Source organism: Vicugna pacos, chromosome 18, assembly GCF_048564905.1.
Source record: "Vicugna pacos chromosome 18, VicPac4, whole genome shotgun sequence".
Lineage (NCBI taxonomy): Eukaryota > Metazoa > Chordata > Mammalia > Artiodactyla > Camelidae > Vicugna > Vicugna pacos.
Window position 1 is genome coordinate 29,071,093 of NC_133004.1, and position 23,358 is coordinate 29,094,450.

General features: G+C 49.2%; 1 protein-coding gene across 2 annotated transcripts in view; it reads left to right on the forward strand.

Annotated features, from left to right (window-relative positions):
* The first annotated feature begins 2,394 nt into the window (after positions 1 to 2,394).
* Positions 2,395 to 23,358, forward strand: part of SCNN1B (sodium channel epithelial 1 subunit beta) — a 55,645-nt gene continuing 34,681 nt past the window's right edge. Inside the window, exon 1 of one of the 2 annotated variants that reach the window (XM_072942784.1) lies at positions 2,395 to 2,633. The gene's annotated coding sequence lies outside the window, so the exon portion shown is untranslated. Of the gene's footprint in view, positions 2,634 to 22,899; positions 22,924 to 23,358 lie in introns of those variants that run through there. The other variant, XM_072942783.1, reaches the window with a different exon arrangement.

A 23,358-nucleotide genomic window follows, 5' to 3' on the forward strand; every position in this document is an offset into this window, starting at 1 on the left:
CAACCTGACCTTTCTCAAGGTTCCCAAATGCAACTGAAAACCTCAGTACCAAAGTTGCAAAGTTTGTTCCCAGATCTTCATTTTCCTCAGGTCAGAGCTCCAAGAGCTGATTAAATTTTTCATCTACGCAAAGCAAGGAGAGAAAAATGGAAAGGTATGTGCTCCGAGTGACCAGGTGAGCCCTGAGCGCCAGCCTGGCTGTGCCTTGTGTAATCTGGGCTCTGTGGTTGGATTTCTGGGAATAAAATGAAATCTGCGAGGCTTGGCAGTGGCTGAAGGCTTTTGTGGCAGACTGGCCAGGTGAAGGGGAGGACCAAGCAGAGGTGGCCCTGGTGCTGGGAGCAGAGGCTCCACACTCAATTGTCTGTGGGGCATCAGCACACAGGCAGGTGGGTGTGGAGGCACTGGGCACCTGGGAGTGGGAATCACCAGGGATCAGGGCTCCTTCCACTGCCATTCAGCTCCAGATCACCCAGACCACGCAGGAACAGAAGCCCCATTGTCGCCAGACCTCTTGACTGCTCATTTTCCAGAGAATCAGGAAGTTGATTTTTATGAGCTACTTTCTGACTTTTAAACACTGCTTCAAAATTTTTAAAAACACCATGTGATCTAACAAAACATGTTTGAAAACTGGATCTCCCCCACCTCCCACCCCACATCCCACTCCAGGGCTACCAGTTTACAACTCTGCGGTTTAGCAAAAGCATTTACGAACATGGACTTTGGTTCCAGAGAGACCTGGCTTTGCAGCTATTTGGGCAAAGTTCCTTAACACCTGCAAGTCTGTTTCGTTTTCTGTAAAATGGGAACAAAAGTAAAACCTACCTCATAAGATTTTTTTGGAGGATAAAGGAGACTTAGCAAGGTGCCACAAATAGTACCACAGTTCATAACAGTAGTAATAGTAGTAATGGGGGGAGGGGAGCAAAGGGCGAACACTAGGGAGAGAAAGAGGAACAACAAAAATGCACGCAGGGTGTAAACTGGTGTGTTGTGGTCAGAGGCAGAGGGACACCCAAGCTCACTGTGGCCTAGGGGAATGAGACTGAAGATCCAGGGATCCACTTTTGATCAGTGGACCAGATGAGGATTCTGCCAACCAAACCAGAGACTCAGCACCCAGGGCCTCCAGACCTGCAGGTGGCACTGCATCTCATAGTGGCTCTCTATCTCAGGGGTTAGCACAGGCCCCAGGCCAGGGCTTCCCATTCTGTACTTAAGCACAGAATTTGTCTGTTTGAGCCTAAGGATAGGACTCTACAGCTGTGCTTGTGGTGGTTTATCTTCTTAGTTTGGGACCTGACATTCCAGACGTCAAGATTCTGTAACTATCCCTCCTGACTTGCTGCTTTTGTAGCTTGGATAAAATTTTCACTAGAATCACTTTGGAGTCTTTGGTTGCAAGCAACAGATACCCTAACCCAAAATGACTTAGCAAAAACGAAATGCATAGGAAATGCACCTGTAAGGGCCAGGTGGGTAGGACTAGCTTCAGGTATGGCTTGATGTGGGTCAAATGATGAAACCAGGACTTATTTCCTCTCTGTCAGCTCTCTGGGTAGGATTCATTCTTATGCAGCCTCTTCCCAGATGCAGCTCCACATCTGAACAATTCCGAAGGAGGTGGGACCCGCCCCACCCCCTACCCCCAAAAGCTCAAAGAAAAAGTCTCTTTGTAGAATTTCACTGATTCTAGTTATCTTGAGTTGGGTCATGTTCCCTCCTTTCAACCAATCAATATCCCAAGATGAATATAATGTGTGATCTCTAGGCCAGGGCAGAATCAACCCTGAATGAGATGGTGATACCCGGAATCAGCACCACCAGGATCAAAATACGGACTAGGGGTAAAGACGGGGTGACCCCAGAGCTAAACCACACGCAGTTGCCTGAAGTAGAATGAATAGATGCTCCATGACCGTCTCCTCTTGGAGGGGATGGCTGAGACCGAGGGAAGGGGAAGGTCACTGAGAAAGCAAAGGTGAGGGTGAAGGAATTCAGAGGTCCGGTGAGAGGTAGGGAAATCAGTGGCGGAAGCCAGTTCCTATGCAAACTCCCTGGAGACCTCACCTCAGCTGGAGGACAGTCTGCCTGAGGGGGTGTGGACGTGATGGGCGCGGTTGTACAGGTGTGCGTGATGTGTACCGATGCACCGCGTGGCAGGATGGAGTGTTGTACGCGGCATGTATTGCGCGGGGCGGGGTGGGGAGGGGGAAGTGGTCTGTCTAGGGGCCACGAGAATGAGGGGGTCTATGTGTACAAATCTGTGGCACTTGTTCGACGTGCGGAGGGAGAATGCGGAGTGTGTGCGCGCGGGTCTGGGTGGGCGTGCTCGGCAGACGTGGATGTGGAAGAGGGTACCGGGTAGCGTGCGGGACCGGAACTTGTTTCCGGGGAGAGTGAGAAAGACGGCGGCGAGGAGCCGGGCGGCTGCGGTGGCCCGGCCGTCGGCGCCGCCAAGCCCCGCCCGCAGCGCTGCCCGGCTTCCCCGCCCCGCCGCCCGCTCCCTCCCCGTCCCGGTCGCCGCGCGCTCGCGGCCCCACCGCCACAGTCGCCTGGCCGCCGCCGCGGCCTCCGCAGCGCTGCAGCCGCCGCCAGCCGCGCGCATCCCAAGCCGCCGTGGGAAGCAGGTATGACAGCGACGCCGGGCGAGCGCAGGGCCACCCGGGCGCCCGCCCCGCCGCAGGTTCCCACCGGAGGGCGCTCGGCGGTGGCGCTGGCGCTGGCGGCTCTGAGGGGACCGGGCTTCGCGCGCAGGGGGACCACCGCGTGGGGGCGGGGAAGCCCCCGAATGCGAGCCGAGGGCTCAGGCGAGTGCGCTGCGCGTCTGTGCGCAGAGAGGGCCGGGTGCGATGTCGTTTGGGAGGGTGACAACAGTGACATCCGAGAGCGCGGGCTACCAGACAGGCATCGGGACGCACAACGCTTCGCTGAAATTAGGGTCTCCTTGGTTGGTGTCCCCCTTCTACAGAGAGGAAAACTGAGTCAAGCTGGAGAAGCTTCCCTAGGTCCCAGGGACAAGTTGCTGAGTCCAGATTTCAACCCAGGGAATCTGACCCCAGAGCCCACCTCTTAGACTCTTCTGCCAGCCAACCTCTGGGGAGCAGGAGGGTGTTTTCACTGAGTGTCCACCTTGGGGCGGTGCTGGGGAGAAGGCCACCCCCGAAGGTCCTGCTGTCTGTCCCCGCAAGGAGCATATGTCGGAGACTTATCACTTGGGTGGGCTGGGGCAGGGGCTGGGGGCGGGAGTTGCGAGCAGAAAGTGCGCAGCGGGGAGCCAGATCTTGCACTCTAATGTGGAGGGAGAAACTGAGGCACGGAGGAGTTTAGGGAGGAAAGCAGCCCGACATCTCCCCCAGCCCACCTCTACCAGAGTAAGGGCAGAACAGCCCAGGCCAGCGTTTGTCCCTGACAGCCGAGCCCCGGAGAGTCGATGAGGAGCCTGTGTGAACACTTCTCAGGCCTGAGCATCCCTGTGGCCCCACATGACAGCCACCAGTGACCCAACCTACCTACCTACTGAACAGTGTGATTCTAGGAGAAATACACGGATCCATTCTCCTCTGTCTATATCCTTCCACCCTCTGCCCTTCCTACTCTGCAAAGGTAACCGGCTTCATAATTTGGGGTGTTCCTTCCAGACCTTACCTACACCCATGTAGTCATATACACGTGTACCCACAGAAAGTATGTAAGCTGCATAGTCATGTTGTGGGTGGATGTTTAATAGAAATGGTATAATCCATCCACATCATTCTGCAACTTGCCCCCCCCCCCCCGTTATCATTTCCTGGAAAGTTATTTGTGTTGCTGCATATAAATCTAGGTTATTTATTTTAGCTGCTGCACAGTTTTCAACCATGGGTTTGCCTACTGATGGGCATTTAGGTCATAAAAATTAGGGAACTGTTTCTTATTTCAGCCTCTTCTGTAAACTGGCATCTCTGGGTTAAGAAAGATTTCTTCGCACTTTGTCCCAAACTAACTTCACAGAATCTGGATTTGGGGGACCAGGTCCCCCTCCATTCTCCATCATGCATGCATGGGCACAAGGTGCCCGTGCATGCTCAGGTGCACACATGCACACTTCTATCCTGTCTATCTGTGAACAAGGACAAATACTACATCCCTTTATCTGTGGTCTCTGCTGAGCCCAAAGGCCTGGGATTGAGCCAGGCCATAAGCTCTGCCTGTCCAGGCCCCAATGGGGAGAATTCCCACAAGGGGCCGTGTCCAGAGGTTCCCTCTAGATACCCTCAATGCTGTCTCCACTCTCCAATAGGACACAGAAGGAGTTAGGAACCATGCCTAACACACTGAAGTGTCCAGGGTCCCATTTGTGTACCACAAACTTTCCAGGACCAGGCTGTGCTGTGAGAGGGTGCTTGCTCTAGAACATGGGCCAGGAGCATCCAAAGTTTGGTGGAAGGCCTGATGACAGCCAGTTGGGGAAAAGTTGGAATCAGAGCCACTTGCGTTACAGTCCCAGCTCCACCTCTTCCCAGCTTGGGCAATAATTCCCTTTCTCCGGCTGAGCCACAGTTTCACATCGGTAACATGATGATGACAGTGCAACTTCCCAAAAGTGTTGAGTGGGTCAGTGGGATGATGAAACCAAACGCTTAGATCATTGTCAGCACTTGGAAAGCAGGGGGGTCTTGTCTCGGATGGAGGAGACCCAGAGATGGCCTCAGGCTGGGGGTGACACTCAGGACCACCATTTGGGACCTCGTTCACATCCCAAGTGCAGGTCAGGGACTCCCAGTGCTGTGTGGGACTGAGGATGAGATTTCTGCTTGTGAGAGCCAAGCTCAGCTCACAGCGGGGTCCAGAAGTATCATGGCACCTACAAAGGACCTACTGTGCACCTGGCCCTGAGCTAAGATGCAGAAATGAACTGAGCTGAGATCCCCAGCTTTGAGACACAGGAGACAGCAGAAGTCACAAAGTGTGCCTGTGTGCAGCTTTTGTAAGGCCCTCGCTCCTTTTTGTTTTATTTTGTTTTATTTTATTTTATTTTATTTTATTGAAGTATAGTCAGTTTACTATGTGTCATTTTCTGGTGTATAGCATGATGTTTCAGTCATACATGTACATACATATATTTGTTTTCATATTCCTTTTTCATTATAGGTTACTACAAAATAGCAAATACAGTTCCCTGTGCTATACAGTGGAAACTTGTTTATCACCCATGCTCCTTTGTAAATTTTAGCTTTCTCCCAAGATTTTAAAAAGTAGGCAATGTCACATAAAACTTCATTATTTCTGGGTCCTCTGGAGAAAAGAGGATCAGAAAAGCTGACAGCTCTGGCCTCATCATTCAGCTGCCCCCTGGGATGGGGCAGGCCCCCTGGGATGACACAGTCCCCACCTGGCCCAGCCCTCACTCCTAAAGAGCAGCGTAATATAAAAGTTAATGACACAGACTCCACGCCAGCTTCTGCCACCCAGCTCTGGCACGGATTAGCTGTGTGGTCTAAAGCAAATGATTTAACGTTTTTGTGTTTGGGTTTCCTTGTATGGAAAATGGGGATAATAAGTAGCACTTGCTTCAAAGGGTTATTTCAGGCATTAAATGAACCAACAAACCTAAACCTCTCACAGCAGCGCCTGGTGCATGGACTATACAAAGTGTTGATGGTGCTGTTGCTGATGGTGTATAAGCTGCCGGGTCCTGGTAACTGCAATTTATATTCCAAATTGTACTCCATATAAAATGCTGCGGAAACACAAGTGAAGGAGGAAAGAAGGAAGGAAAATAACACTTTGAGCACCTTCTTAAGAGAAGATGCTGCAATCCTGGATGTTTTTTCTGCCTGAGGGCAGGAAGAGGGCAACATTGCAAGGAAAGTGACAAAAAGGAGGGGACTTCTAAGGTGGGTTTTGAAGGATGAATAGGAGTTTCTCTGGAGCAATAGAGTAAGAAAGACATGTCGACACAGAGGAAACAGCCTTTCCAAAGGCCTGGGGGGGCATGACCAGATGAAACAGTGGTCAAATGTGACTTCAGGTAAAGTGTCACAGGGTGTGGGGAGAGGCAGGAAGACTGGGGAGCCAGAAAAGGACCTTGAGATCATGATGGGACTTGTGGCAGGAAAGGGGATGAACGTAGTTCTTTTTTTTTTGAGGGGATGGTAATTGGGTTTATTTGTTTAGTTTTTAATGGAGGTACTAGTATATGGAATCCAGGATTTCGTGCATGCTGAGCACACACTCTACCACTGAGCTATACCCTCCCCCCATTTCTTGTGTATCTACTGTGTACAGATGCTCTTATAATCACCACCCTTCTCATCCTCATAATGCCCTGGGAATCAGGTTTTTGGTCCCTCACTTACTGATGAGTTAGACGCTCAGGAAGGGTAAGCCACTTGCTCAAAAGCTCACACAGTATGTCAATGGCAGAACTGGAATCAGACCCCCAGATCTGTCTGATTCTGAAGCCTGTGCACCCTCTCTGAGCCTCAGTTTTCTTGCTGTAAAGTGGAGATAGTATTAGAAGAACCTACTGCGTGGGCTTGGTGTGAGGACGAGATGAGAGTGAACACACGGCCCTCCGCACGGTACCCAGCACAGAGCGGTTGCTGTTATTTTGATTGAATGAGACCTGTGTTCCTCCAGGCCTCTCACCCTAACTCACACCACTGCCCAGCCTGAGATGGGGGTCCCCAGGGAGTGACTGTCCTGGGCCAGTGGGTCTCAAGGTGTGGTCCCTGAAAGCATCACCCAGAGCCTTTTTCAAAATACAGATTCTCAGACCCTACCTACTGAATCAGGGGGTGGGCCCAGCAACTTGGAATTTAACAAGCCCCCCAGGGCAGAATCACTGGCCTAGAGGAAAATATCAAATGAAATCCTCTCTGGCCACTTGAGTCTATCTCCCACTAGAGGAGTGGGTGCATGGTGAGAATTCAGTCCTCCCGAAGGCCAAAGCTGGAGGAGATGTCCTAAGACAAACGTATGTTCCCCTCCGCACAGGAGGCTGGAAAGAACCGCTTCTTTACTGATAGGAAAGTTGCCCAAGGGGCCTAGTGGGGCTTTTATTCTTTAGAACTGGCTCTCCTTCCTAGGTTCGCTGCCTCCAGTGGGCCCACCTTGATGACCTGGTGCAAGATTTGTCTTTCAGAAGGAGCTGTTTCCTAGTAAGGGTGCCCCAGGCGACGAGGACGTGTCCCCACCTCCTGATAAAAGCCTATGATTCGGGACTCTGTGCCTGGGGGCCCTTGTGGACAGGCTTTGAGAACACGTGAGCAGTAGAAAAATGATCCCAACTCCGCAGCGAGGAACGTTAAGGAGGCCCCAGGTGAAGTGATAAGGCGGTAAGCGCAGCCTGGGGACGGTCATATCTTGCAGACGACCTCCAGTTGAGAAGCAGGCCCCACTCCGCGCATCTTCTTCAAAGCGCTGATGAGGAATGGGGCAGTGGAACAGTGGAAGCTCCTGAGTGGAAGCGTGGGCCTTGCTTCAAAGATAAGAGTTGCTGGGCGGGGGGCTGGATATAGCTCGGTGGTAGAGAGCGTGCTTAGCATGGGTCCTGGGTTCAACTCCAAGTCCCTCTATTAAAAATATAATAAAAATAATTTTTTTAATTAAAAAAATGATAATAGTTGCTAAGTCTGGGGAAAGGTATAGCTCAGTGGTAGAGTGTGTGCTTAGCATGCACGAGGTCCTGGGTTCAATCCCCAGTACCTCCATTTAAAATAAATAAATAAATCTAATTACCCACCCCCACAAACAAACAAACAAAAAAAAACTGGAAAAAAAAGGTTCTAAATCTGTCTACCTAAAAATTAATATTTTCTGCGTGACCAAAACAAACAAAACTCTGTAAGCCCAGGCATGTCAAACAAGTAAACGTATTTGCCATTTTTATGACAAAGAGAGCTGTTGTGAATTAAAGACCAACTACCTGATCCGAAAAAAAAAAAAGAAAAAAGAAAGCAAAGGGCATAATTCAGCTATTTACATAAAAAGGAATACAAATTGAAATTCGAACACATAAAAAGATGCTCACCTTTTTTTTATCTGTTTGGAAACAGAAATGCACAACAAAACCACACTGATTCTGTTTTCTACCTGCCAGATCTCTGGGTAACACTCAGACTGGTGGAGGAACCAGGACTCTCAATTCCACTGATGGGAGCTCGAATCCGGGCAGCCTCAGGGGGAGTTAAGAAAACTCAATATTTAAGATGCCTGTACAAAAGGAGGGGGTAGGTATAGCTCAGCGGTACAGCGTTTGCGTAGCGTGCACGAGGTCCTGGGTTCAATCCCCAGCACCTCCATTAAATAAATAGTAAGATGCCCTAATAAGATGCCCATACCTTATGTCTCTGCCGCTCCACCTCTAGGAATTTATCCAGTGGATTTCCTACCACTGGGCACATCATGTTAGAACAAAGATAGTCAGCGTTGTGTGGGAGTAAATGATTTGGAAACTATCTAAACATCCATCAGAAGGGAACTGAGTCCTGTACGTGTCGAGACAGCCACACAAGAGAATATGATGCAGCCGTTCAAAACAAAGCAGTGGCTCCTCTAGAATAAGTGTGAAACCATCTCCCAGATGTATAATTAAAAGAAAAATGCATGGTATGGAACAGTGTATATAATATTCTATACCACCTGTGTGTGTGTTTTTAAAAGGGACTCCATGTGTCCATATATGTATGTATTTGCACATGCAGGTTAAAATCTGGAGGACACCCTGGAAGCCGGTGATACTGGTTGACTTTGGGGAGAGAAACTGATAGGTGAAAAGGAGACTTACTTTTCTTTTCATCCAAGTTGGTATTCTTGAGATGTTTCTTCCCTCGTACATTGTTGTAGTATTCTTAGAAAATCTAGCCACATGTATCTTCTTTCTCCTTATTTAAAACAAGCATGACACTGGAGATAAGGTTAATTCCCCTTTTGAATACTGCCCAAATTATATAATTTGCTTTCAATTAAAAAAGAATTAAGTATTTTAAGTAGGGCCTTTATCACAAAAGAACAAATATTGTATGATTCCACTTACATGAGGTACCTAGGAAAGGCAAATTCAGAGAGACAGTGGAATAGAGGTTACCAGGGGCTGAGGGGGAGGGTGAATGGGGAGTTAGTGTTTAATGGGTTCAGAGTTGCCTTCTGTTTGGGATGATGAAAAACTTCTGAAGATGGATAGCGGTGACAGTTGCACAACAATGTGAAAGTACTTAATGTCACTGAAGGGTACACCTGAAAATGGTTAAAATGGTCAATTTTATGTTGTATGTTTTGCCACTGTGAAAAAATTTAGAGATGACTCAAAAAAAAAAAAAACTGTAGGGGCTTTGATATCAGATGGCTTGAGTTCTGGTCCTTGATGCCACCATTCCTTAGCTGTTGTGAACTTGATCAAGTGTGTGTACTTCTTTAAGCCTCAGTTTTCTCACCTGCAAAGTGGGGCTGTCAGAGAGCGCCTGGTGCACAGGAATCCTGCAGGGATTAAATGACTTTATCCATACAAAGTGCTTGCTCTGCATCTCTGGAACCATTGTAGGAAGTCAGGTTTAGGAGAATAGAAAGGCCATTGGACCAAATATTAAGACCAGCAGATTCGGGTGGAGTGAGTTTATACAGAGAGAGTTTATGCCAGCACCGTCTATATTTTTGTATCACTTTGTACTTGCAAAAAAAAATTTTTAATGCATTTCCATAATGTAAAATTCCAGAATGTAGAGTCAGACAAAATCATCTTGGCTTGTGGGAATCTACCAAAGATGCAGCAATTCTTAACCTGTGGCCTCCTAACCTACAAGAGATCCGAATCCTGGCTCTGCCACTGATTAGCTGTGTGACCTTGAGCAAGTTACTTACCCTCTCTGTGCTTCGGTTTTCTCATCTGTAAACTGGAGGTGATAATAATTCTCACCTAATTAGGGATGTCATGAAGATTAAAGGTGTCAAGTGCTTAGAGCAGACGCTGCCCCACAGTAAGTCCTAAGTAAATGTTAAGAAAATAAATAAACTTGAAATAAGCCTGAAAGTCTTAGCACTTTTGTTTTTAAAAAAGGGATTTATTTTTTACACTGAGGAAATGGAGTCCTAGCCAAGATATAGTCATGAGGCTGAGCTGAATCTGGAGGAGTTCCTTGGAATGGGTTGGGGAGGCCAAGATAAGATAAGATAAGGGGAGCACAGGTGATGAGGGGTGGGGCAATAAGAGGCTCCAAGGGGTTCAGGGATTTTCCCAGGGGGCCCCACAGTGATAACAACAGAACCCAGATTCAGCCTTAGCTTTCTCCTCCCCAGTGCCTCCCTGCCAGGGAGAGTCTGGAAAATCAGAGGACTAGGGAGTTGGGGGCCCTATGACAAACACGGCCCTTTCCTTGCAGACCTCTGGGACAACCCAGGCAGCCTTGCTTCCTCCTGTTGTGTCGGGGAGCTCACTCCCAAGCCGAGGTCAGGAAGGAAGGCTAAGACCTGAGGAGCCTGGCACATCCTCCGTCAGGAGGGGCACTGAACCGGCTCTATTAAGCAGGAGCTGGATTGCAACCTCCCAGAACAAGCTGATTCCTGAAATTCCACTCTCACCTGGGTCTGTGTGTGGAGTTTGTTGATTTTCCTGGTTGATAGGACCCACCACCCCCCCCCCGACCCCAGGAGGGATCACTTTGTCCTTTCTCAGTGGTTGGTTCCGCAGTGGGGAGTTGGACAGAGGCTTTGGTTGGTGAGAGAGACCACAAAGAACCTGCGGGGTCTGAGGCTGTGGACCTTAGAAGGACTGTTTTAGAGACCAAGGGGGATGTAAAACGCTTAGACGTGTGCTGGGCACATGTCAGTTCCTTCCCAATGGAAGGAGAGGCCAGTTACTGGGTCTGGGGAGTCCTGGGTTCCTGCAGGCTGCTTGGAGAGACCATTGCTGTCCTCAGAGTGTTACTGCCAAGGTTTAAGTGTTAACACCCGCTAGACTCCTTAATTCTCTTCTTTGGACACTCCATTTATGAACGGTTAAGAGTTTGGGGGTCAGACAGGCTGGCGCTGGAGCTCAGCTCTTTGTGACCTTGCGCTTAGGTTAACCTCTAAGCCCCAGCCCTGGCCTGTGGATTAGGGGACAATGGTACCTCCTGCAGGAGCGTTAAGTGAGCAAGCCCCTTAGCCCTGTGGCCGGCAGGTAATTGACACCCCTCCCCCATTCACCGGCCCCACCCACCCTTCTTTCTGCTCTGATTTACTCCAGATATGCTGCTTCAAGAAGGGATGAGGGTGGGGCAGTGGGAGGATAGTCCTGGGCTGAACACACTGAAACACCTGTAGAATTCAGGGAAAGTTGAAAGATCAGAATCAGTCTGGGTGTGTGTGTCGAGGGAGGGGTGACAGTCAAGAGGAGGAGGGTGGACTGGTTGGTTGCAGCTTGCTGGCTGTTGGAGCAGGAGCCGGTCTGGTCCTCACCCCTCCCTGACCCTTCTGCCATCAGCTGACAGTGGGTGGCAGCCTGGTCACGGGACGACCCGCCCATTGGGCAGATCTGCCCTGACCCCAGATGGCAGAACCTGGAGGAGCAAGGCGGGAGAAGCGGTGGTCAGACACATTTCCCAGCTTTGGGGAATATTTGGGGAGTGTTTCCTGCGGGCTTTAAACTTCTAGAGGGTCAGAGTTTGTCTGTTCTGTTCACTGCGTCACTGCTGCAGCCCCAGCTCCCCTTAGACGCTCAGTGAATATTGGTTGAGTGAATGAATAACAGATGGGTAGATAGATGGATGGATAGATGGATGGATAGTGCCAGCAGTGGGCGAGGCACTGGAGATACAGCGATGAACAAGCCATGTCTCCCAGCCCCCAGGAGATTCCTTGGCCCCTCCACCTCACCCCTTGACCCCCTCTACATCCTCACCCCACCTCCTGAGCTCCCCCAGTGGCCCACCAATGTCTGGGCCTAAGTTAGGTGGGGCTGTGTTCCCGTTGGATCTTAGGATCTAGTTGACTAAAAACCCACCCTGCAACCCCTCGCTGCCGTCAGACAGCTCCGAAAAGCCTCTCGCTCACTCCAGCAGGTGTGGCCCCTCTGGGAACCATGTCGTTTTGCTTGCCTTGTGCACAGGGATGAACCGACTTCAGTTTCTCCCAACACAAGGTGTCGTTTGTCAGATAAATGTTGATGGGGTCCTTTTGGCTTTCTCCTCTACAGTAGTAATTACAAAATAGGCAGCATTTTTCAGTGTACAGTGCATGCCGGGCACATACGTTACTTCATGGAATTCGTTCAGCTACCATAAAAGTACAGACACGTTGCCTCACTTGATGCTTGGAGCAACCAAGCTTTCTTGCTGCACAATCTCACTGTATATTTCCAGCAGCCCAGTGAAACAGGTGATGTAACTGTCTGCATTTTGCAGATAAGAAAACAGGCTCAGAGAGGTTAAGTAACTTGCCCAAGGTCACACGGAGCTAGCAAATGGTGGGGCTAGGATTCAGCCTCAAGCAGTCTGACCACAGAGCTCACTTTTCTTCCCCCCCCCACCCGCCGCCTTTCCTTAGCTTCCAAATGTCATCTGAGAGGTGAGTGTGGAGGAGGAATGGAAATTTTTACTCTGTGACAATGGCTCTTGAAGCCCTTGCTTTACCAGCAGCCAAGTATAAGGTTTCAACTGTTCCCTCCTCGAGGAACGACCCTGGGTCACTGTGCAGGTGGAGGAGATCCTAATCTCCCTGACCCAGAGGGCAGGCCAGCACCCAGCTTGCAGGTGGCTGTGATTCTTACGGCAGCGGTCCCTGATTGGGCACCAGATTCTCAGCCTCCAAATCTTCCCGGAGGCCTGGGAGATTGCCCTCCCAGGGGCTTAGGAAGCCCACCGAGGCCAGGCTTCCTTCCCAGGGACTTGATTCCAAAGCCTGGGCCCATGGCCCAGAAAAGCCAAGCTGCATTTCACAGGTTGGCAGGAAATGGAGACTTAGCAGGAAACAAGAGCGGCCAACAGAGAAAAATGTCACCCTTTTTTCCTTCTCTTGTCTCTGATTCATGCCTTTGAACCAGTGTTTGAAGAGGAGGGTGTTTATTTAATAAACGGCAAAGCAGTGGTACACTCTCTGGAGGTCTAGGGCACAGGGACCCCCTGCTGACTCAATACCTATAGAGTGCTAACCACAGAGGATGCACATGAACAGTGTTTCACCTGTGTTGCCTCATTTAGTCTGCACAATAACCCTGTCCAGTAGGTACATCATGGTCATCACCACCATCGTCATCACTCCCCATCATCATCACCGCCATCATCACCACCATCATCACTCCCCATCATCATCATCATCACCACCATCATCCCCATCATTACCATCATCTCCTTCACCATCACCACCAGCAGCAACATCATAGTTACCTACATGGCTTCCCAGACCCAAGGCCCAACCCGCAGACAGGGAAACAGACCTAGAGGACACGACACATTCATCCCCTAGAAAGATGAGTTGGGCTCTAAAGTCTGAAAGACACAAATCTGATTCCTGGCTCTGATCCCTTCTGTCTGTGTGACTTTGGGCAAGTGACCTAACCTCTTTGAACCTCCAAGTCCTATCTGTAAAATGGGGATAATCATAATTCCCGCCTCATAGGGTTGTGATGAGGGTCACACAAACTGGTGCATGTACAGTGCTGGTACAGGGCCTGGCTCAAGTCATAACAGCAAAACAAAACACCAGAAAACAGTCTGGCAAGGGCAGCAGTAGTTACGGGGGAGGTTGGGGCATTTGGCTGGGAGTTCCCAGCAACCCTGGATGGCAAGGGGCAGGTGTTGCCCAGCGTGAGAACGGGTGATGGAGGGCTAGCACAGGGCAGCTTGAGGGCAGGACTGGAGAGAACACTCAAGGGCCCTTCTTTCTTTCCAAGGAGGCAGGGTGTGGAGGGAGAGAAGTGCTTTCACCTGGAGCAGGGTTGAGGGGTCAAAGCTCGAGCTGTGGTCCATCCAGTCCGAGAGAGATCGAGGATCAGGATCCTTTTCCAAGCTGGGTGGAGAAGGTCCCAGGAAGAGCCAGCCGCTCCCTGCTCCTGAGCCCAGACCCCCACCATCCATGGTGGCATTGCCTTCTGGGCTCTCCTCCCTTTGTGTTAAATTGTTTCTGAACAGCAATAATGGTGGGCACCCATGGCCAATCCTATGCCAGGCAACCCTGAGTATCTCGCCTCCAGCCTCCAGCTCGACAAGCCCAGGGGTGTCATTCACACAGAATACATCGTGAACAATGCTCCCTAGAGTTGTGCAGTGCACAACCTGCACAGTCATACGGGGCTGCTCTGCTAGCCTCCTTCTTCCCGGAGTGGGTACAGAATCCATCTTGGGTGCCTCAAGCCTGGCTGCAGCTCAAGGTGGAGAAGGTTGAGTGGTGTCTGGATGCCAATCAGGATGCAGAGAGCCCAGGTTTGCTACCCAAGACTGTCCTGGAGAAGGTTGTGTCTGGACATTGTATTGATTGGTGATGGTGATGGATTATTGAGAGGCAATATAGCAAAGTGGTTATGAGAGGATCCTCTGGAGTCAGGTATCTTCTACTCCTTTCACTCTGTGACTTTAAGAAAATCACCTGACCTCTCTGTGCCTCGGTTTGCTCATCTAAAAAATGGGTATATAATAATATACATGGGTATATTCGAGGCCTCCCTCACTTGGGGAATGAAAAGGAAAGAGAGGATGTAGGTAAAGCTCCAAGCACAGTGCACACCCCACAGTTAAACGGCCAGTACCCGTTAAAGGTCAACAGCATTGCCAGCCAGGGAGGTGGGGTTCAGAGTTGCCCACTGGAAGGCAGCTCCCTGAAATCCTGCCAGGGTGGTGAAGGATTCAGGGCTTAATCTGAAGTCTTTGGCCCAGAGCCAGACCAAGTCAATACTTGATCAGCCTTGTCAACATAACCTTTTCATAATCAAGTGCTGCTTTTCGGAGACTGTGTAGGAGAGATTGTGGAGATTGTGTGGGTAAATACCAGGAAGGAGAGAGCCTGCAGTCCGGGCCCTCAATTCATTCCTCCAGCCCAGGGATTAGCAAACTACGGCCTGAAGGCCAGTTATGACCCACCACCTGTTTTTGTGCAACCCATGAGCTAAGAATGGTTTTGGTGTAGTTGAAAAAAAAAATTCAAGAGAAAAAGAAGGTTCTGTGACACGTACGAATTTCACAAAGTTCAAAATTCAGTGCTTGTAATTACAGTATTATTGAAACACAGGCATGCTTGGTCATAAAGCATGACTAGCTGCTTTGACACTATGGTGGTGGCGTTGAGTAGCTGCGACAGAGATCCTATGACCCGAAAAGGCTGAACTATCACTGTCCGGCCCTCTACTGAGAACGTCTGCCAATCCCTGCTCCAGCCAGCCCGTGGTTCCCAGACTGCTGCATGTTGGAATTACCTGGGGACACGCCAGACCAAGTAAATCAGACCGTCAGGGAGTGGGGCGGAAGCCAGGTACCAGTATTTTAAAGGTCTGCAGGTGATTCCATTCTGCAGCCAGATTTGGGAACTTCTGTCCCAGCCCTTCTTGAGTCCCCACTGGGTGCTTCTAGCCATGCCTGGGAGGGCTGTCCCAAGCTCAGAAAGCTTGCCCAGAGGTGAGGCGCCTTTGGGCCTGTATGCTGGTTCCCATAGGATCGACTTCGTGTGACCACACAGTCATTTTTCTATTTCTTTATTTTAAAAACTTTTTTATGTTTGTATATATATGTGTGTGTATATATATATATATATATATATATTTTATTTTGAGTTATAGTCATTTTACAATGTGTCAAATTCCAGTGTAGAGCACAATTTTTCAGTTATATATGAACATATACATATTCATTGTCACATTTTTTTTCACTGTGAGCTACCACAAGATCTTGTATATATTTCCCTGTGCTATACAGTATAATCTTGTTTATCTATTCTGCATATGCCTGTCAGTATCTACAAATTTTGAACTCCTAGTCTATCCCTTCCCGCCCCCACCCTCGGCAACCACAAGTTTGTATTCTATGTCTATGAGTCTGCTTCTGTTTTATATTTATGGTTTTTTTTAGATTCCACTATTTTTTTAATTTTTAAATTTTTATTTAAAAAATTTTTTCACAAATCCTTGTGTCAAGGGCTGACTTTCAATAGATCGCAGTGAGGGAGCTCCTCCGCTACGTACAGAACCCCGAAGTCATTTTTACTCTGGGTTTCCAGATTCTCTTGAAACACTGGAAGATCTGGCCATCCTGGATTCAACATTTCCAAATGGCAGGAATCAGCTGCATCTGACCTGGCTTCATTTTTTTTTTTTTTAAACATCACCTGCTTGGCGCCTAGAAGCATTTGAGTTTGAGACTCTTGCAAGGATCTCTAGGCCAGCGTGTCCTGTATGTTAACGTGTACACAAGTTGCTGGCATCTTGATAAGTGCAGATTCTGATTCAGTAAGTAAGTGGAGCCCGAATATTGTATCTCTAAGAAGCTTCTAGACGATGCTGGTACTTGAAGAAGGCTGTAGACTGCAGGCCTTGGTTCTCAAACTCCAGTGTGGCCTGGAACGTCCTGCGGGGGTCTGTGAAAACCCAGATTGCTTGTTCAAACCGAGAGTTTCTGATACAGGAGGTCCTGGGGGGGAGCCTGAGGATCTGCCTCTGTAACATGTTCCTGGGTGATGCTCCAGCAGCTGGCCTGGGGCCAGACTTCGAGAACCATTGCTCTGGGCTGTGCACAGTTTGGCCCACTGGCTGGCACCTGGGGTGGGGGCTCCGAGGTCCCCCAGGTGGTGGGATCTTTATTCCCTTTGAGGTTAAACTTCTTGACATCCAACTGTCACTGAGGAAATCAGGTCTTTATCGGCTTCTTCAATCACTATCTCTGACCAGACCCAAGCAGTTTCCTCAAGTTCAAACCAACGATTTAAAGACATAATTGGAGCCTGGAGACAGGAGAATTTTCTGTCTGTGCACTGCAAACCTGCCGCATTCCAAAGGGTTCTGATCTGTGCATCTTACAGCAAAGGCCCCCTCCAAAAAGGCTCTATCTAATACCACTGGGGGCCCTGCTCGAGCAGATCTGAACCCTGAAGATAGGGTCTTAGGTGGGCCCAGGGCCAGCAGCTCCAGGCCTGAAGCCACAGGGCGGGGAGGGGAGAGGCCACAGCTGCTGTAGCTTCGGGGACAGGGGCGGGGCCCTCTGGCAGGTCAGGCTGGGCCCAGCACCAGCCACCACAACTGCTTTGAACAAGAATGACCACCCGGGCCAGGACCGGCTCCCCAGAGCCCTTGAAATTGAGAGAGCCACAGCCGGATCTGGATGGGTGTGCTGGAGGAGATAAGAGATTACAAACGGGTTGATCCTCTTCCTGGACCATGAGGGCAGGGACTGGCTGTTGGCTCCAGCAGCCAGAAGCCCCTGCCCGCTGTCTGTCCCAGGGAGGACCTTTGAGTTGTGCATGACAGAATGGCAGTCAGGGCCTGGTCCTGGGGTGCACAGGTGTACTGGGGAGGCCGGGCCAGCCCTTTGCAGACCGCAGCTCTCCCATCACTGGCTGGGTGACCTTGGGCTGTCCTGTGGGGGCGTGGTTCCTTACAGGACTGACTCAAGAACTGGATGAGACGATGTCATCTCCAGAGCTGTTTTCATCTTGCAAAGTACTAATATTTCATGTCTCTTTCGTATGATTTCTTTGAAACCCGGATAGCATTTTACATGGAAAGCATATCTCAGCTCCATGGCGTTTCCTGGGCTCAAGAGTCACCACGTGTGGCTTGTGGCTCCTGCGTTGGACAGAGAAGCTCTACTCCTGGGGTAGAGCTGGGGAGAGAGGCCAGTGCACACCCACAAGGAGATTCAAACATACAGGAAATGAAGAGATGAGATAGTTGCTGACGGTGTGGGGTTTTCCTGAGAGAATAAACGGGGCTGTGGACTAGAGTGCTCTGTGGGGGATGAGGGGTCAGGATTAGCCCCTCTCAGAGGTGGCATTTGAGCTGAGGCGTCAAACAAGAAGCAACTCTTTGACGATCTAGGGAGATGGTCTGTGCATCAGACTCTGTGCAGGACTTTAAAAAATATACAGATACCTCGACCTGGGGACTCAGAGCTGCTGTGAGAGAGGCCCTGGCATGTGTATGTTTGAAGAGCTCACTGAGTGATCCCCGTGCTTGGCCAGGAGGGCTGGGAAGCTGCCAGGGATGGGGCATTCAGTGGGAACAGCAGGTGCAAAGGACCTGAGGTGGCATGATCTTGGCCCATTGGCAGAGCTGAAGGGAGGAAGGGAGAGAGGGGTAGGAGGTGAGTCTGGAGGTAACAAGCGCCTCACTGGCTCTCCAGGCCTTGGTATGGAATTCGACTTTTATTCTCAGTATGACAGGAAGCCATTGATTGCTGGACTGTTGTAGGAAAATTGCAAGGTCTTTTTACCAAAAGCCTGGACCCTCGCTCTTTGTCTCTGCCTAAGTTGAAAAAGAAAAAAAAGTTTTAAGGTGCCACTTACTGCCTTTAGCCTGGTAATGAGGACGGGCTTGCAAGGCAGGTGGTTAGACACAAGAGTGTGTTTCCATGGAAGGTTATGGCATCCCTTGGCTGGGGGGAAAAGAACAGATTCACCCCTGTGCGTGAATCACTCCTCCTTGTGGGCGGGGGATGGACTTAGTGATTCCGTCATCCCAGTGCTGGAGGGAGTCCTCCAGCCTCCTCTTTCATCAGCCCATGCACCCTCGTGCCTGCGGGTCCCTTCTCTCTCTACAGCTGTTGTCAGCCCAGTGGGGCAGCTAGAACATCTACCACAGACTGGGCACCTTAAACAACACAAATTTATTTTCGCTCAGTTTTGGAGGCTAAAAATCCCAGATCAAAGTGTCGGGAAAGCGGATTTCTCAGGACTCTCTCTCCTTGCCTTGCAGACAACTGCCATCTCACCGTGTCCTCATGTGGCCTTTGCTCTGCGTTCACGCAACCCCAGTGTCTCTTTGGGTGTCCAAATGCCCTCTTGTTACAAGGACACCACTCAGATCGGGTTAGGCCTACCCCATGGGCTTTATTTGAATCACCTCTTCAAAGACCCTGTCTCCAAATACAGTCACATCCTGAGGCACTAGTGTTACAGCTTCAACACATGAACTTGGGGGCCATGTGCTTTAACCCATAACACAGCTCAGAGTGGCAGGTGCTTCCCCCTGCCAGTTCTCCCCTACACACATAGCAACGGTGATCATTGGAATGTTGAGGTGAAAGGCATCTTCCAATTAGGAAGATTTCCAGCCATAAAGAACTCTTGCAACCATACCAGGGCATGGCAACTGAATGTCAGCCTTGCCCCCCAGCTCTGAAGTCCAGACATATTTATTGAGCAACTATCTGGTGCAAAGTTCCAAGCTCGAGCATCGGTGATCTGTCCAGGGCCCTCCTCACCCGGTAGGATAGATTAGAAAGGGATTAAGTAGCCATGAGACCAGGCAGATGGGAGCCAATCAAACAGGAGCAGCTGGTCCACAGAAGACATTCTGGGGCCAAGGACGAGGGAAGACGCCTCCCATTCTGGAAGATGACGTCCCCTGGAGCTGGGCCTGGGGGAAGGGCACTGCAGGAGAGAAACAGCAGGAGTCAAAGCGAGCTGGGGGGAATTTCCAGAGCATCCATGGACTCCAGGGAATAGGCCACCGGACATGATAGGAGGGAAGCCCAAGGGAAGTTGCCCACAGACACCGCTCCCTCTCTATGCACCCGACACGATGCCGGGTCCTTCACACACACAGCCTAATCTTCACACCGGCCCAATGAAGTTGGGACTTTTCCTCGTTTTACAAATGGGAAAACCAGGGTGCAGAGGACAGGTCAGTTGCACACAGTCACACAGCGAGGAAGTGACAGAGCTGGGATTTGAACCCAGGTTCTTAGCCACCAACCCATTTTGAAGGGAAATGAGGGGAAGAGAAGGAGACATGTAGGTTGGGGCCAAATGGTTAAGGCCTGGATTCTGCAGACACCGGGAGCCATTGAAATTTTCTCCTGGGAATGGGACACGGTGACAGCTGAGCCTCCGGGAAGTACAGTCCAAAAAGCGAATTATTCTTTTATCAAGCTGGGAAACTCCCCTTCCAGCACCTGTCCTTTCCCAAGCAGCCTTGCAAGGAAGTCTGTGAACTCAGTGGCCACCTATGTTTCCACCTTTCTTTCCTAATAACAGCCAACATTTGTTCAACTCTATGCCAAGCGCTTTATATGCATTATCTCATTTTAATCCTCACTAAAAAAAATTTAAAAAGGAAAAAAATTTTAAAAGCCCAGGCCGGGAAGTACACTTGCTGGCCCCGTTGACAGATGAAACAATGAGGCTCAGAGAGGTGATGGGGTGGGGTGGGTCCAAGTCTCTCCACCCAAGTCTGTCTGACTCCAAAGCTCACGTTTTTTAACGATATTAGAATAATTCATGTTTCCCAATAAGAATCAGAGAGAAAGGCTGGGGAGCTGGACCTACTTTGTGAGCCTCAAAATATGACCAAGTTGACCTTATTTTTCTGTCTCTAGTCTGAGACAGTGCATTTTCTTCTGAGGGCAGTAACCACCTCCCTTCTCCGTCTCTACCCTTCACGCCCCTGGTATCTTCCAAGGCTCAGCAGATAGTCTCCACTGCAAGTTGCCTCCAGCCTTGGCAGGCGGAGAGGTAGGGAGCGAATGAAACTGACCACATTCTTCCCTGCCAGCTGTCAACACACACCACCCACCCTGGGCAAGCGGCCACCTGCATGGCTGGGTAGGGGCAGGGCTTGTGTGCTCGCCATTGGCACCCCCAAGTCATCCATCCATCAGGACGCGATGACACTGCTCCTGGCACCGGGCCTGGTGGGCGAGGTGTATTCCCATGTAGCTGTGATCGTGCAGAATAAAGCCTGGTGTAGCCGAGTCCTCGGCAATGAGGAAGCAAACACAGCATTAAGACTCTGTCAACAAGGGTTTGGAAGACAGGAGTCATCCAGGAAATACAAGTTCTGATGCCACCACCTCTTCTGAAATCCATCTTTGGCTCACCCTGTCCCCAAGAGGGGAAAAAAAAAAGATCCTTCTGCATAAATTGTGGAAAGAATTACCAGGCTGCTGGAGACTCCAGACAGGTTTTCCTAGTTGATTGAATACCCCTCCGTTTTGTCTGTTTGTTTGTTTCAATTTAAAAAAAAAACTATCAAAGTAACAGAAAAATTTGGAAAACAGTTCCAAAGATTAGAACAGAAGCTGAAGTATACATCTAATCTGAACGTCTCTGACAAACCCCCATTCTGCCGAATAGTAGACACTTAAATCCAACCAATCCAGCATCCCCGCTGCGGCTTCCCCCAGAGTTGCATCTGAGAAGTTCTAGAAAGCCTAAATTAAAAAAAAAAAAAAAAGTCCTAGGAGGGGAAGGTATAGCTCAGGTGGTAGAGCACATGCTTAACACACACAAGGTCCTGGGTTCAATCCCCAGTACCTTCTCTAAAATAAATAAATAAATAAACCTAATTACCACCCTCTGCCAAAATAAATAAGTAAATTTTATAATTCCCACTGCCCTAACAACTGTTTTTCCTGACAGTCGGTTTTTCCATGTAGTCGTTTTTCTCTAGTAACAGTCTAGCATAAGGTTTTTCCTATGTTGCTGTAAAAAATTGTATTTCTATTTACTATTTTTTATAATACAAGCAGTATATGTTCATTGTAGGAAAGTTACAAAACATGGATAAACTAAAATATATGTATTTTTAAACAACCCGAGACCCTTCCACCCAAATATAATCACTATAGACATTTTGGTTAATCCTATCCACATTTTTTTTCCTATCCACATAGATACCTGGAAATCCATAGTTTTTCTTCAAAGGAAAATCATTAATCATCCTTCCCCATCTTCCATTGTGTGCCTGTGCTCATAGTTTGTCCCATCCTTCTGCTCCTGTTGTGCGTTTATATTTTCTTGCAGTGAGTGTTTAATCGCCACAAGGTGTGGTCACTTTTAAACCCACCTGTGGTACTTGGTTACTAGGTGGACAGGGAAATGACCAACCAGGAGCACTCTGGCCTCGTAACGACCACAGATCCTGCAGGGTTTAACATGCAGTCCAAAGGCCAGGTGCACGCATGTTTCTCCTTAAAGGCCACACAAAAAGAAAGTGATTTTCTGGCAGCTGTGGCCACATCTGATGCTTTGGAGTTCGGGATCTGGCTGGGGAGACAGGACACCTGTCAGGCTACTCCTGGGATGGAGGCTGATATAATCCCAGACCCAGGAGCGGAGAAACCTACAGAACAGGTTTTGTAAGAACCCTAATGTCTACAGCAGCTGGGGGCCATGGGGTCAGGACAGCTGGTTGTCTTTGAGGTCCAAGTAGCAAGGCATTTTATCTCATCTGGTGAGTTTATGAGACAAGGGATGATCTTTGCTGAATCTGTCTCCCTTTGTAGTGTGACGTGTGTAGATGGTTTTTAGGTGATGTGCAGACAAATGTCTTTCATCTCACCAGTAATTATTTATGTTGAGGTGTATTCGAAACATATATAATTAGTAATAACAAACCTGTGATTTGAGGAACATTCTTGCTTAGGACAAAGCTAACATAGGTATTTAAGTGAAAAGAAGAGTGAGCCAATGTAAAGAAAGATATTAAGTTGATGAGAGTATAAATGGTACCCAGGTGCAGCCCAGATCATGAAGGCGGCACTCAGATTGGCTTTCATTCATCGGAACAGTTAGTCCCTGAGAACAGAAAGACAGCCAGCATCTTCAGCTCCAATCCTTGACCCACTTTTGCCGCAAGAGGCCTCTGTCTTCAGAGGCAGCTTCTTGGAGCTTCTTCATCCTTCCAGTGTAAGTTGGATCCAGAACCCAGAAGGTGCTGAAAATAAGCAGGCAGCAATAATGCATCACTTGAGTTCCTGAAACCTGGAAGCTGGTCTGGTCCGGCCACTTTTAAACATGGAAGTCCTGTCCTGCAAGATTGTGGTAAATGCCTCTGAACTGTGGGCTCTTGTTTCACCATCCTGACTTGAGTGTTTATTTTTGCAGTGGGATTTTTCAACAAATCTGTGTATTTGAGATTTTCTTTACACGTTGGATTATCAGGTTGGCATCTGAAGGGGTACAAGGGATCTCCTTGTACTATTGTTGATGCTCCTATGTTGTATGTGTGGGTCTTTAAAAAAAAGTAAAATGGTGCCAGGCTTTTGACTCTAAGTTCTTGGCAGGAGCTGGTAAATGTGACTCTTAAGAGGTGGGTGGTGGAGCATCACCAGGAAGCTGCCCCCGGGTCTGTGCCCTCAGGGTGTACCAAAGCTTAAGGAAAAGTGCAGACTGAGGTTCTTCATCCTTTTGTGATCTTTATTTCTTTCAGCATCAAAAAAAAAAAAAAAGAATTTCCTTGTCCTTTGCACTTCACCA